This window comes from Ixodes scapularis, unplaced genomic scaffold (genome assembly GCF_016920785.2).
Source record: "Ixodes scapularis isolate PalLabHiFi unplaced genomic scaffold, ASM1692078v2 ptg000005l_1___fragment_3__unscaffolded, whole genome shotgun sequence".
In the NCBI taxonomy this organism is placed as follows: domain Eukaryota; kingdom Metazoa; phylum Arthropoda; class Arachnida; order Ixodida; family Ixodidae; genus Ixodes; species Ixodes scapularis.
The window spans coordinates 1668500-1680747 of record NW_024609887.1 but is presented as its reverse complement, the minus strand read 5'-3'; the positions used below and the strand labels follow the sequence as shown (position 1 = coordinate 1680747).

The 12248-nt window shown below is 44.5% G+C and overlaps 3 non-coding genes across 3 annotated transcripts; all 3 read left to right on the top strand.

The window, feature by feature from the left end:
- The first annotated feature begins 101 nt into the window (after window positions 1–101).
- Window positions 102–174, top strand: Trnat-ugu. The gene has a single exon. It is a non-coding gene; the product is annotated as a tRNA-Thr (tRNA).
- Window positions 175–404: 230 nt separating this feature from the next.
- Trnat-ugu lies at window positions 405–477 on the top strand. Its single transcript has one exon. It is a non-coding gene; the product is annotated as a tRNA-Thr (tRNA).
- A 230-nt stretch (window positions 478–707) lies between these two features.
- On the top strand, window positions 708–780 carry Trnat-ugu. Its single transcript has one exon. It is a non-coding gene; the product is annotated as a tRNA-Thr (tRNA).
- The last annotated feature ends 11468 nt before the right edge of the window (window positions 781–12248 follow it).

The window sequence follows — 12248 nt, the reverse complement described above, 5'->3', positions numbered from 1 at the left end:
TAATTGCATTATAATTCTAACCTTAAATTTGCAAGCTTCACCCTTGTTGGTGTTGGACTGGTGGCAGCTGATAAAACCCGTTTGCTCTACTGACGTCTAACCCCTGGTTAGCTCAGTTGGTAGAGCGCTCCACTTGTAATGGAGAGGTCCCGGGTTCGATACCCGGACCAGGCGGATTTTTTCGGTCGCTCACCAGTCACTTTGCTGTGTTTGGAGATTTACGTTTGTCCTTTGTCCCTCTTGTTCCCCTTCTCCAGGGATTAATTTCGTCATTCTTGTCCAGCTCGCTTGCACCTTTGCATTTAATTGCATTATAATTCTAACCTTAAATTTGCAAGCTTCACCCTTGTTGGTGTTGGACTGGTGGCAGCTGATAAAACCCGTTTGCTCTACTGACGTCTAACCCCTGGTTAGCTCAGTTGGTAGAGCGCTCCACTTGTAATGGAGAGGTCCCGGGTTCGATACCCGGACCAGGCGGATTTTTTCGGTCGCTCACCAGTCACTTTGCTGTGTTTGGAGATTTACGTTTGTCCTTTGTTCCTCTTGTTCCCCTTCTCCAGGGATTAATTTCGTCATTCTTGTCCAGCTCGCTTGCACCTTTGCATTTAATTGCATTATAATTCTAACCTTAAATTTGCAAGCTTCACCCTTGTTGGTGTTGGACTGGTGGCAGCTGATAAAACCCGTTTGCTCTACTGACGTCTAACCCCTGGTTAGCTCAGTTGGTAGAGCGCTCCACTTGTAATGGAGAGGTCCCGGGTTCGATACCCGGACCAGGCGGATTTTTTCGGTCGCTCACCAGTCACTTTGCTGTGTTTGGAGATTTACGTTTGTCCTTTGTCCCTCTTGTTCCCCTTCTCCAGGGATTAATTTTGTCATTCTTGTCCAGCTCGCTTGCACCTTTGCATTTAATTGCATTATAATTAAAATGTAAATTATGATTCCCGTGTCTCCTTGTCAGGTTAGCCGCAGCGTCGAACCTTCATAAGCTCACTACGAGCCACATCACATTGCCGGCCCAGAGCTCCTTTCATGAGCGCTCCTATAGTCGGTTACAAGTCACGAAGGTGGGAGAGGCTCCTCCCATGAGCGTGATGCGCCCGTTTCAAATCTCTCCGCAGTCGAAAGAAGAGTTCACTGGAAACGCTCCTCCTCAGTGGATTCCAACTTGTCTCTGATCCCACTTTTTAAGAAAGCGACCTTTGTATTCACTGGAGGGGGAACCGAGCCCCTGAAAGCAGTCTTTGTATCCATCGGAGGGGGAAGCTGATCCCCGAAAGTCGTATCTGTTTACATCGGAGGGGGAAAACTCTAATCTCCCACTCGTGGCTTCCACGACGCTAAGTCAAAGTGGAAAGATAAAGCAAATATGTACAGAAAGGCAAGACCGTCTTCGCGCGTTGGCCGCACGTCACGGAAACGATGGGACGCTATTGGATGCGGAGGTGGCGGAGGGATATAGGATTTCCTTTGAGGGGCATTTGCCGCTACCTTCTTAACCTGCAACCGACTATAATATTATCGCTTCTTTTTTCTATCCCTCTGTGAAGCAGTGAGATAGAAAATATTCTCGCTTAGGCAAAGGAAGTGTGGCGGGTTTCTTTTTGCCGTTGCTATCTGCCAGCTGCACTCAGGGCCAAGCAGAGTTGCCTCGATTAGAAATCCTTCAATCATAGGAAACAGAATCAAGACAGGATGTTTTGCGGTTGGTAACTGCCGAGTGCATTCGGGTAACTTCATATTCTGTGCCTGCTCGCTGAGACAAGGAAGTTGCTACCGGATGCAGTCGGAGACCGCAATGCGACGTCGCGTCCCGCCATCAAGTTACAAATAAAAGGAACGCGATACCGACCTACGTTACCTCAAAATAAGAGGAACGCGTTACCGTTATTAAAAGGAAGTAGCGCCCGCTACTTTTGCGTTACTGTTTTAAGAAATTTGAACGCGTTTTACAGTTTTAACGGTAGAGGTATGCCTAAGCGGCAAATTTCAAGAAGCATTCTGTCCACCCAGAAACTGAACATAATTAGTTATCCTTTTTTACGGTTGCACCTAAATACTAAAAAAACAACCGTAACGAAAAGCGCTAAAGACTCAAAAATTCACATGCCTTGGCTATTAAAAGCACAAAATAAATTGAAGGTCTTTCTTTGAAATCTTGGAAAGAATAAGTAACGAGTAATGTAAGTACGTTACCAGTTAATCGAAATAAGTAACGCAAACACGTTACCCTGTTGTGAAAACAAAGAAATAAAACATAACGACTCCGTTACTACGTTACCGAAAAAAAGTAAAGCGTTACCAGTTACGATGTTACTTGTAACTCGTTACCGCTAACACTGGTTTAGACTTTAAGTGGAGATTGTACGGCACCCGATACTTTAGAAGAAAACAACTTCACCTCAAACTTGCCTCTTCTTCGAGTGCCCCCCCCCCCCCCCCCCCTCCCCCGTAGCTCTGCAACTTGTCCTTCGGTCCCCTCCTTGTCAGCTTCGTGGAGACTTGGCCCGCCGCTGAAAATGGTTGCCGACCCCTGTGACGTACCCGAACGTTTGCAAAAGTTTGACACGAAATAAAAATTAGAGGTACGTGATACAAGTTTTGGGGCGAGTTTTGCAAATATTCTTAAACGGCACTAAAAACGCCGGCTAGAAGAGCTCGTTGTTGCCGCCTCCAAGGGTGTGTACAGATAATATCATGCACGCGTGTCTAGTTGACATTTTTGTTCCTCTTCGTATTTTTATATGTTACTCCACTACATGTTGAGAAAACGGAATCACAAAAGGTTTTGCAAAAAAAAAAAAGTATTTCTCGAGAAAAAAAAAAAGACTACATCAAGGCGGCAAACCCGTTTTGGCGCTTTGCCATTTCTGCCAAGCTTGACGGCACGTAATACACAAGAAACAAACAATATAAAACTGAAAAGTTTTTCTCATATAGTAGTCTGTAATGGAAATGCATGAAACAATTTATTGAGTTTTGGAAAAAATATATCGTGCTTAAAAAATGCACAAACGTGGCTACTTTGACGTTTTTACCTTATGTTTGTGATTTGTTATCTCGTAGTTTTTTTAAGATATATCGTTTAAAATTTTTTTCACAGGCTCTTCACATAAGGGTCTATTGTCTATATATAATCTGTCTCTCTGACTCATAAAGAAAAATATTACAGTGCACTAAACATAGCTGAAAACGAGAAGTCCCGTAACTTCAACGTGCAAGTAAAAAAAAGCATCTTCCATTTTTTTTTTTAAATTTTGGTGCAGCATTCTACACTATATCGCCCTTTTTTCTCATTTAAAACATGTTGCATTCTTTTGTCCTTGTCAGAAATACAACACTTCGAATTGCAAGAATTTGTCTACTTTGACAATTTTAACTAATCTTGGTTCGTTGTTAGGTCGTAAGATTTCAAGCTTTACTATTTATTTTTTACTCATATATTCTTCTCAAAAGGATCTATCATAGATGTATATTTTGCTGCTCTAGTTTAAAATTCAAAATATTTACAACGCTTCAAACATGTCTCAGTGTAAATTTCTGGGCAAATTCAACGTGCAACTAAAAAAAAAAAGAAGCTGATTTTTTTAAGTTTAGGTTTTCATTTAATGTGTGTTCTTTATTTTGTCGCGGTCAAAAACACAGAGCTTTGAATTGTACTATGTATACCCTCCAGATCAACATTTTTTTGCTAGCTGTCGCGGCTTCAATTACTCCTACTTTCTATAAATAAAACTAATCATAATTTTATATACTTTGTTTGTTTGTGGCCACGTTCAAATTTGATATATATGACTCTATAAACACATCTATTAAGCAGTAGTTCAGAGCTTGAACTGCATCCGTCCTGTGACGAGCCCGCCCCTCATGCTTATTTCAAATGTCGCTGCTCGGTATACGCGTGACCTGAAACACAACTTCCCAGAAACTGAGAAACAGGTCAGCCCGGCTTACGCTTTCGAAGTAAGAACCGAACACACCTTATTGGTGTGTTCGGTTCTTACTTCGAGAGCGCAAGCCGAGCTGTTGTGTTTCTTTGTTTCTGGGAAGTTGTGTTATGAGAAAAAAAACTTTTGAGTTTTTCATTTTTTTTGTCTATTACGGGCCGTCAAACTTGGCAGAAATGAAAAACGCCAAAACCGGTTTGCCGCCTTGATGAAGTCTTTTTTTTCTTCTCGGGAAATAAAACTTTTCTAGCAAAACCTTTTGTGATTTCGTTCCCTCCACACATTGGGGAATAACATATAAAACTACGAAAAAATACAAAGATGTCAACTGGACACGCGTGCATGACCCTATCTGAACACACCCTCAATTCAAAAGATTGTCGTGTTCTCCAACATATGGTGTAGACTAGCTAACATTCACTATAACTTTTATTCACGCTGGAACTAAAGCATACGGTTGCATGTTGCAAACAACGAGGTAGAGGGGCTTAGAGTGGTAAACCGGAAGTTCCGAAGTGGCACCCCCTCCGGTTGCCGCCATGTTGTATGCAAATGTGACTAATCGTCAGGTGACCTCACAAGAGCCGTGACGTCAACGGTAAGATGGCAGCGCCCAGAGCTGGCGGATGCACGTTTGTTCGGTGCGCGGTAGCCATGATGCGCAGCTGCTTTCCGACGACTTCGGGCTTCTTCGTGCTCGCTGACGCAGGTACAATGTAAAAATATGAAGGAATTAGACTTTATACCTTTTTGTGCGCAAGATCGCTCTGGATCATGTGGATATTAACGCCTGTGAGACAGCATCAACCATATCGCCGTACCGGTGCTTGGATTCGTGGATATGTTCGAGGATCGATAAAACTTTGAGTGCTTTTAGCATGAAATTTTTTCATTCTCTTAGCTTTGGTTGAACGCTGAAATGTCTGAGAATCGACGCGAAATGGTTGCAATGAACGTAGAGCCTGGGAATTAGTTTCAGCCCTAGGCAACTGAATAATCACAGCAACTTCTAGCGAGGCAGCTCCTGCGAATATTGAAAAATGGTGACTACCATCCCTTTCTATCTCTTCAATAGACTTTTTTCAAAAGTGTTGGCCACCTATACTTTGTTTTACTGTAACTTGGAAACGGGCAATCGCCACAGCCCCCTCAAGCCATTCAGAGAGACGAAGGAAAGGTGTGTGACAAATTTGTGCAGATGAGCACTCTGATGATATGTTGTCATGTGCCTCTCTCCAACGTGCATACTGACTGACCGAGACTGTAGCCTTCGCTGTTTACCAAATTGTGATGAAACGAATTACAGTAGCTACTACTTTAGTTACCCAAGGCCTTCATACTTTGGGCATTTTTTTCACAAGAATGTTATGTCAGCTATCACTCTGAACTTGGCTCAGCGCCTATTGAACTCGAATGCTGCATTAACGTTCGACGTGAACCGGGGCCCATTCGTGAGCTTTACGCCGAAACAAATGGTGACAGTTGTGTTGCTTGATTTGCGTTTTGCGAAGAGTCTGTTGTGCCATACGTATAGGAAGTGCCCTGCTATATGACAATGCATCAGCTAATACTATTTAACTAGGTACTCAGAGGTGTGTTTTTTTATTTTATTTATCAATACTGCCAGCCCAATATAGGGCCAAGGCAGGAGTGGGGTGATACAGTGTCACACATGCAAATTATAAACAAAACAGTTCTAAACAAAAAGCCATCTTAGCACCGAAAAATAATATCTACGACTTATTCGGAAGAAGAGAAACAATATCAACAGTAATACAGTAACCAAATGTAATACTAGTAATAACAATAACAGTATAACAGTAAATGTAACAGCAGTAATAATAATAAACAATAAAGACAGTAAAAATAATTTCATAAGAGCAATGAAAACAATCTTTGCACTGAAAAATAATATCTACGGCTTTTTCGAAAGAACAGAGTAAATCAATATCGACAACATCACCGGGAAGGCTGTTCCACAAATCGATTGTATGCCCCAAAAAAAAGATCGTTTATAGCTATTTATTCGAGCTTTAATAGGGGCTACGGTCTTTGAGTGATGCAAGCGTTCCGAGTAAAAACTTTTTGGTTTTAAGTAAACGCAGCCATCAATTTTTATACAGTTCTTGAAAATCTGAAAGAACAGCTTCAACCGTTGGCTCTCTCTTCTGTTTGACAGAGGGCTTATATTGGCTCTCCTTTTAAGTTCGGTCACAGACGTAGTTCGTCTGAAATCTGAAAAAACTATACGCACTGCTGGCGATTGAATATCTTCGAGTTCTTTGACCAGAGAGCTCTGCCATGGGCTCCACACTGCAAATGCGTATTCTAACACAGGTCTAATAATTGTCTTATACACAAGAATTTTAACGGAAGGGGGAGTTTTACCCAGCGTTCTCTTCAGGTACCACAATTTGTTAGTTGCCCGCTTTTTAACATACTCCCCATGCTTTTTCCACCCGAGGTCACAAGACAAAATCACTCCCAAATATTTGTAGCTGTCTACTTCAGTCAATACGACGCCAGCAACCTCATAGCTAAAGTTTAAGACAGTTTTTCCTGTTTTAATATGCATGTACTGAGTTTTGCTAATATTAATCTTCATGTTATTTTCACGACACTAAGACGCAATGTTAGGCAGCGCATCACTCACTTTTATCTGGTCTTGTATTTCAACAACGGGACTGTAAATGACGCAGTCGTCGGCAAACATTCTTAGCTTAATTGGGACATCTTCAGTGGATGGGAACAAACTATTAACGTAAGTTAAAAAAAGTAGGGGCCCTAAGACAGAACCTTGGGGCTCCCCAGAATGAACATCTAACAGTCCTGAGTAAGTACCATTTATATCCACAAATTGTTGACGGTTTGAAAGATATGCATTGATCCACCTAGTCAAAGAAAAGGGAACTCCGAGGTCTATTAATGTTTTAATTAGTCTGCGGTGAGGTACCCGGTCGAATGCCTTCGACAGGTCGATGAACACTGCATCAACCTGCGTACGGTTGTTAACGTAAGTGGCTAATTCATGGTAACATTCAATCAACTGGGTAACCGTTGACAGGCCACTGCGGAAACCATGTTGGTTGGGGTTTAGAACATTATGCATTTCTAAGAAAGAAACGAGTTGTTTGGTTATGATATGTTCTAGTAATTTACAGGCCGTGCAAGTCATGGAGATAGGACGATAATTATCAATTGAGTCACTTCTGCCAGATTTCTTTATAGGGACAACCCTAGCGACTAGCCAGTCATTCGGTAATGCAGCATCCTTGATTGATATAGAAAATATTCGTACAAGGTATTTGGCCACCCATTCTACATATCTTTCAAAGAAGGCATTCGGCAAAGCATCTGGTCCCGGGGATTTTTTTTCATCGAGTGAAAGTAGTAGTGCAACAACACCCTCCTCAGATATAAAACTGCTCATGTCATCTGCGGGTGGAATAATAATGTTCTGACATGACTCTCTTGTAAATACAGACTGGAAAAACTGATTGAACTTAACTGCTATTATTGCCTTGTCACTCACCAGGCTGCCGTCAATAGATATCTGTTTAATACCACTTTTTGTAGGAGATAAGTGACGCCAGAACTTTTAGGGCTAGATAGCAAACATTCAGGTAACGTCCTTGTATAGTATGTTTCTTTAGCCAATTTTATTAAGCTTTTTAGTTGCCTCGCCTGCTGATTTACATAATCAGATCGACGCTTCCGATCTGATTATGTAAATGCACTTTTGCACACAACAAGTTGCAGAAATAATTATTTCTTACGAGTGTAATATTTCATTTTGGTAGCAAGGCCCGTTTTGTGCTGATTAATGTCAGTGTACTTTGATATTATCCTGTGTGTAGTTTTAAGTATCCTCTCTGCAATGCCTACAGAGGCCCTTGGAGGGAATAAATTAATAAACAACATTTTCACATCACTGGAGTTGGTTTACGGACGCGCCAACAGTTCAGGAGAAGTGGAACGAGTGCAGCACAATGCAACCAGTCTGCCAGTCTGATATGTCCCATTAATTAATATTGTCAGAGATGCGGGTGTCCTCAAAAGTTCCAGCACGTGCTGTGAACATAATTCTTTGTGTAGAGACTCTGAAGGCGCAAAGGCGAGCGGAAATATGTTTATTTGGTTAGTGTATCAAATGTGTTTATTTCCACTTGATTACATAAGTATTGATTCTTAGTAAATGGTTCCATAACGAGTTCTTTCTGCGACAGTTTCGTGTCAGGCGTTCAGTCGTAATACCTGTGCTCCTTGTTGTCGGATGACGCTCATGGCACGTCGGTGTTCAGTTTGGCCGAGTGGCAGCATTGATTGACGGATGCTGTCTTGTAATCGTACGTCATATGCGGCCACTGACATCTGATGCACTGAAGCTGCAGGGCTGGTTTCTAATCAGCAAATTTTCCTGGTAGTTTTCTTCGTCAATGCAGCAAGCTCGGGCATGTATTGCTTACGTGGTTGTGCCTTTTGCTGTACCGTTGACTTGATGGCTGGCAACAATTTTTCTTTGCTATCTAAGCCATTTCACTTCCATTTTGTAATAGCTATTTCTTTTGCATCCCCGCGACCACTGCAACTTGTGAAAGTATCGTGTTGCGAAGTGAAGGTGGGTAATACTTGGTGTACACTTTTGAGAACAACTAACCATTCTATTTCCCCATGTAACTCAGCGGCATTCTCCCTCAAAGTTGGAAATTGTGTGCTTCGTGGAGTGGACACAGATAATTTGTGTCAGCAAATTATTCGGTATTGTCTTTGGACAACGACCGACACCAAATCAACTGTCATTGCATTACCGCTCACCTGCTTTGTCGTGCTTACCTACCGTCGAGGTGAAGGGGATCAGGAGTTTCGGGGTAATGTCGGCATCAGGGACAAAGCCCGCTGAAGAAAATCCGCAATGTGTTGCGATCGCTCCTCGAGACGTGGTCAAGGGTCATTTGGCACCAACCCTCGCAGGCCAATTCATTGGTAAAGGGAGCTCTGGTAGACATGGTCGGCCTCATGCAGCAATGGTAGCACAGTGGTTTTCGGTCGGCCATTCGCAACACCTCCGTTTTTCTCGGTGCACTTTGTTCAACGCAGGCCTACCCTTGATGTCGGGAATGCTTCGGCGTGTCTTATTGAAGTGGCATTGAATACTAAGGGACAGCCGGTGGCGGTTGTCGTGCCATTGTGGCGTAAGTTGCCCTCGGTTCCTAAGATGGCGCCTCGTTTGCAAAAGTCTCCGGTTGAAATGCCTGTCGAACTTGTTCCAAAACAATCTCGGCAGTCAAAATAAAAGCCGGGCAACTGATGGCAGGAAGTAGCTTCCTGACCTCCTCCCGGATAACGTCGTGGATGATGTCGCGGATGCCTGGGAGGCTGGCTTCGATGTAGTAGCTGGACTACTCGAGTGTCGAGACGCCGGGAAGTTGTTGATTGTGAAAGGCTCGGCCATGCAGTGCAGGCTCAGTGTTGGAACTTGGAAGCCTCGGTGATATGAACCCTTCAACTGTTGTCGGGAGGTTGCGGAAACGGCTGCTGAAGGTGTTTTTTTTATCAAATGAGAGATATGGGATTCTTAGCTTTTTGTCTTCTGTAGCATCAAGGTCGGCTTGGGCACCCGATCAGGTGCAACACATCCTCCACGAAGGCGGTGACGCTCTCGTTGGGGCCGTGTCCTGGACAGAATCAGGAATGCGGCTGTCTCTCGTCGATGTTGGCTGACGAACGTGCGCTTCAGCTCGATCTTGCAAACTTCCCAAGACGTTAAGGAGGATCCAAGGCTCTCAGACCAGTGCTTGGTAATTACTCCCACAAGAACTACGGGTCCTGCAGCAGCTGGTTTTCTGTCCACCCATTGTGGCGGGCGACACGGTCATACATTTCAATCCAGTCCTCGACGTCTTCATACATACACCTTGCGTGAAAGGTCATCGGCTGTGAGGTGCGACGGGCATGCGAGCAACGGTGGGAGCGGACGCGGTTTGCTGATAAAGGTTTGCCATCTTTCGCTTAGTCAGCTTCGGTTTTTCTGGAGGGAGACCGAATTCCAGTGGTTCTTCCAGGTAGCAGCAATTGGCTCGGATTTCAGGTTCTTCGTGGTGTATTTGCGAGGTTCGTTCTTGCGGTACTCGCTCGTCTTGTGGCTTTTCTGCCGGGCTCGGGATAGGACTTGGCTCACGGTTCGCCGGTAGCTTAAGACGCCGGATAGTCCGGCGTCTTAAGCTACCGGCGACCCATGCACTGCAGCTGAGGAGCCGCCAGAGTGCACACAGAGTGAAGGGCTATGGGTAAAGTACTCAGCACCTCCATCAGAACATGCGATGGCAGCCGAGCATAGCCTGGAGCTTTCCAGAATAGTCAATATTGATAGAAAATAGGACTGGAACAAGCATATGACAGAAACAAGCATATGAACAAGCATAAGACAGAAAAGAGTCTATCCTGACCACTAAAGAAGCTGCATTGCTTTAGTGACATTCTGTCCGAATAAATTTTCTCCTTCGAAGTTTGGCAACTGCCGTGGACGAGCTGAACTGAAATGGATGTGGGACCACTTTTCTGGTAATGAGCCACTGCAGACTGTCGCCGCAAAGCGGTGTGAGCGGGTGAGCTGGATAGGTAACACGCTCGATGAAATGTCCGTACAGCTTGCATTTCGCGTAACGAGCGTGGACGAAACGTTTGTGTCGACGAAACGTGCGACAGACCAGCGGAATCATTACAAACCGCAACACCTGTGCTCCGTGAAAGTGCGCGTCTACGCCAGAACAATTTAAGAAGCAACACAGGAACTACCAGCTTGAAGGCAGCTCTTCGGTGTGCCGCACACCTGTGCTCCGTAAAAGTGCACGTCTACGGTGGAACAATTTGGGAAGCCGCACAGCATCATTTAGCACAGCACGGGAACTACCAGCTTAAAGGCAGCTCTCCGGTGGGCCGCACAATTAATGTGAACTTTCAGTTATTTGAACAAAGCGGCACCACGATTGCACGCTGCCAAGCACCAACTCACGCAATTTCCGTAACTAAACTGTTTATCCAGACACAATGCAGACGCTTCACTGCAGACCTCGAGGATTCCAATGGTCAACGAGAGAACAGAAACGCCGCCTTAAAATTTATTCTAGCGACATCCGTATCAATCCGAAGTTTGAGCAACGCAGGGCCGAATGTCTCTTTCGTGGCCATATCCCCGTCGATCACCAGGGAATCGCCCACCATTACTCCGTATTTTCACGCTATACCTACGTGAGGCATCACGCTGAACTCAGAACTCGCTTTTGACCGTCCTCATATGACGGCTTCCGCGTCTGAAATCAAGTCACCGAGATGAGCGACAATGAACAAAGCATCCAACAAGCTCCGTCCAATGCTCCGGCCCAGCTGAGGCCAGCCGCTGCCTGGGCGCGGCCATCTTTCCTGTGACGTCACGTATTTGGTTTGGTCACGTGACGAGTGGTTAACTTTGCGTACAAAGGCAGCGGCCTTATGGGGGTCACTTTCGAGTGCAGACCGAAACCCCGGTTTATCGCTCTGAGCCCCCCTACCTCGTTGGTTGCAAAGATACTTATATCCTAAATTGAATCCGGTTCCGCTCTCCGGAGTCCGAATCCCACCTGCGACGGAGATATTCTTTCTACAAAAACTGTGTGATTTAGTAGGATAAGAACAAAATAATAATTAAAAAAAACATGTATTGTCACGATAGTATCATGGGGGGTGACGTCACAAACCCACGGACCTAAGACGTGAACGTGGACAACCAGGAGGAAGACGTCATAAGGAATTGCCCCCACATAAAAACAACCCTCTAAGGAGCACTTAATGGGATGACGTCACTTCCGGGAGCACTTGAGCGAACCACTTAATGCCGCGGAAAACCAGTTGAGGCTATTAAGATCCTTATCTGCTGATCGTTATGTGTCAAATTTTGATTATCTATAGACCGTTTTACTGAGAAGGGGCGAGAGAGAAAAGGAGAAAGAGCTATCGGCGCTTTCCCCCTTTCTGGTGCGTTAGAAATAGTGAAAACCCCGGATGAGGGGCTTCGCCGGTTTTGGGTGAGAGGCTTCGCCGGTTTTGGGTGAGAGGCTTCGCCGGTTTTAAACAGAATACAAAGCGCGAACTTTGTTCGCGCTTTGTATTCTGTTTAAAACTCCCAAACTTAATAAGAGCCACGCGCTTCAATGGCGACAGCCCCCCGGTCATTGGGACACGGCTACTTGGTTTAGGGTGCACGAATAACGACAAAAAGCATCGAACACTGTCCCAGGACCTATGTAGCGTGCACAGAATCCTAAA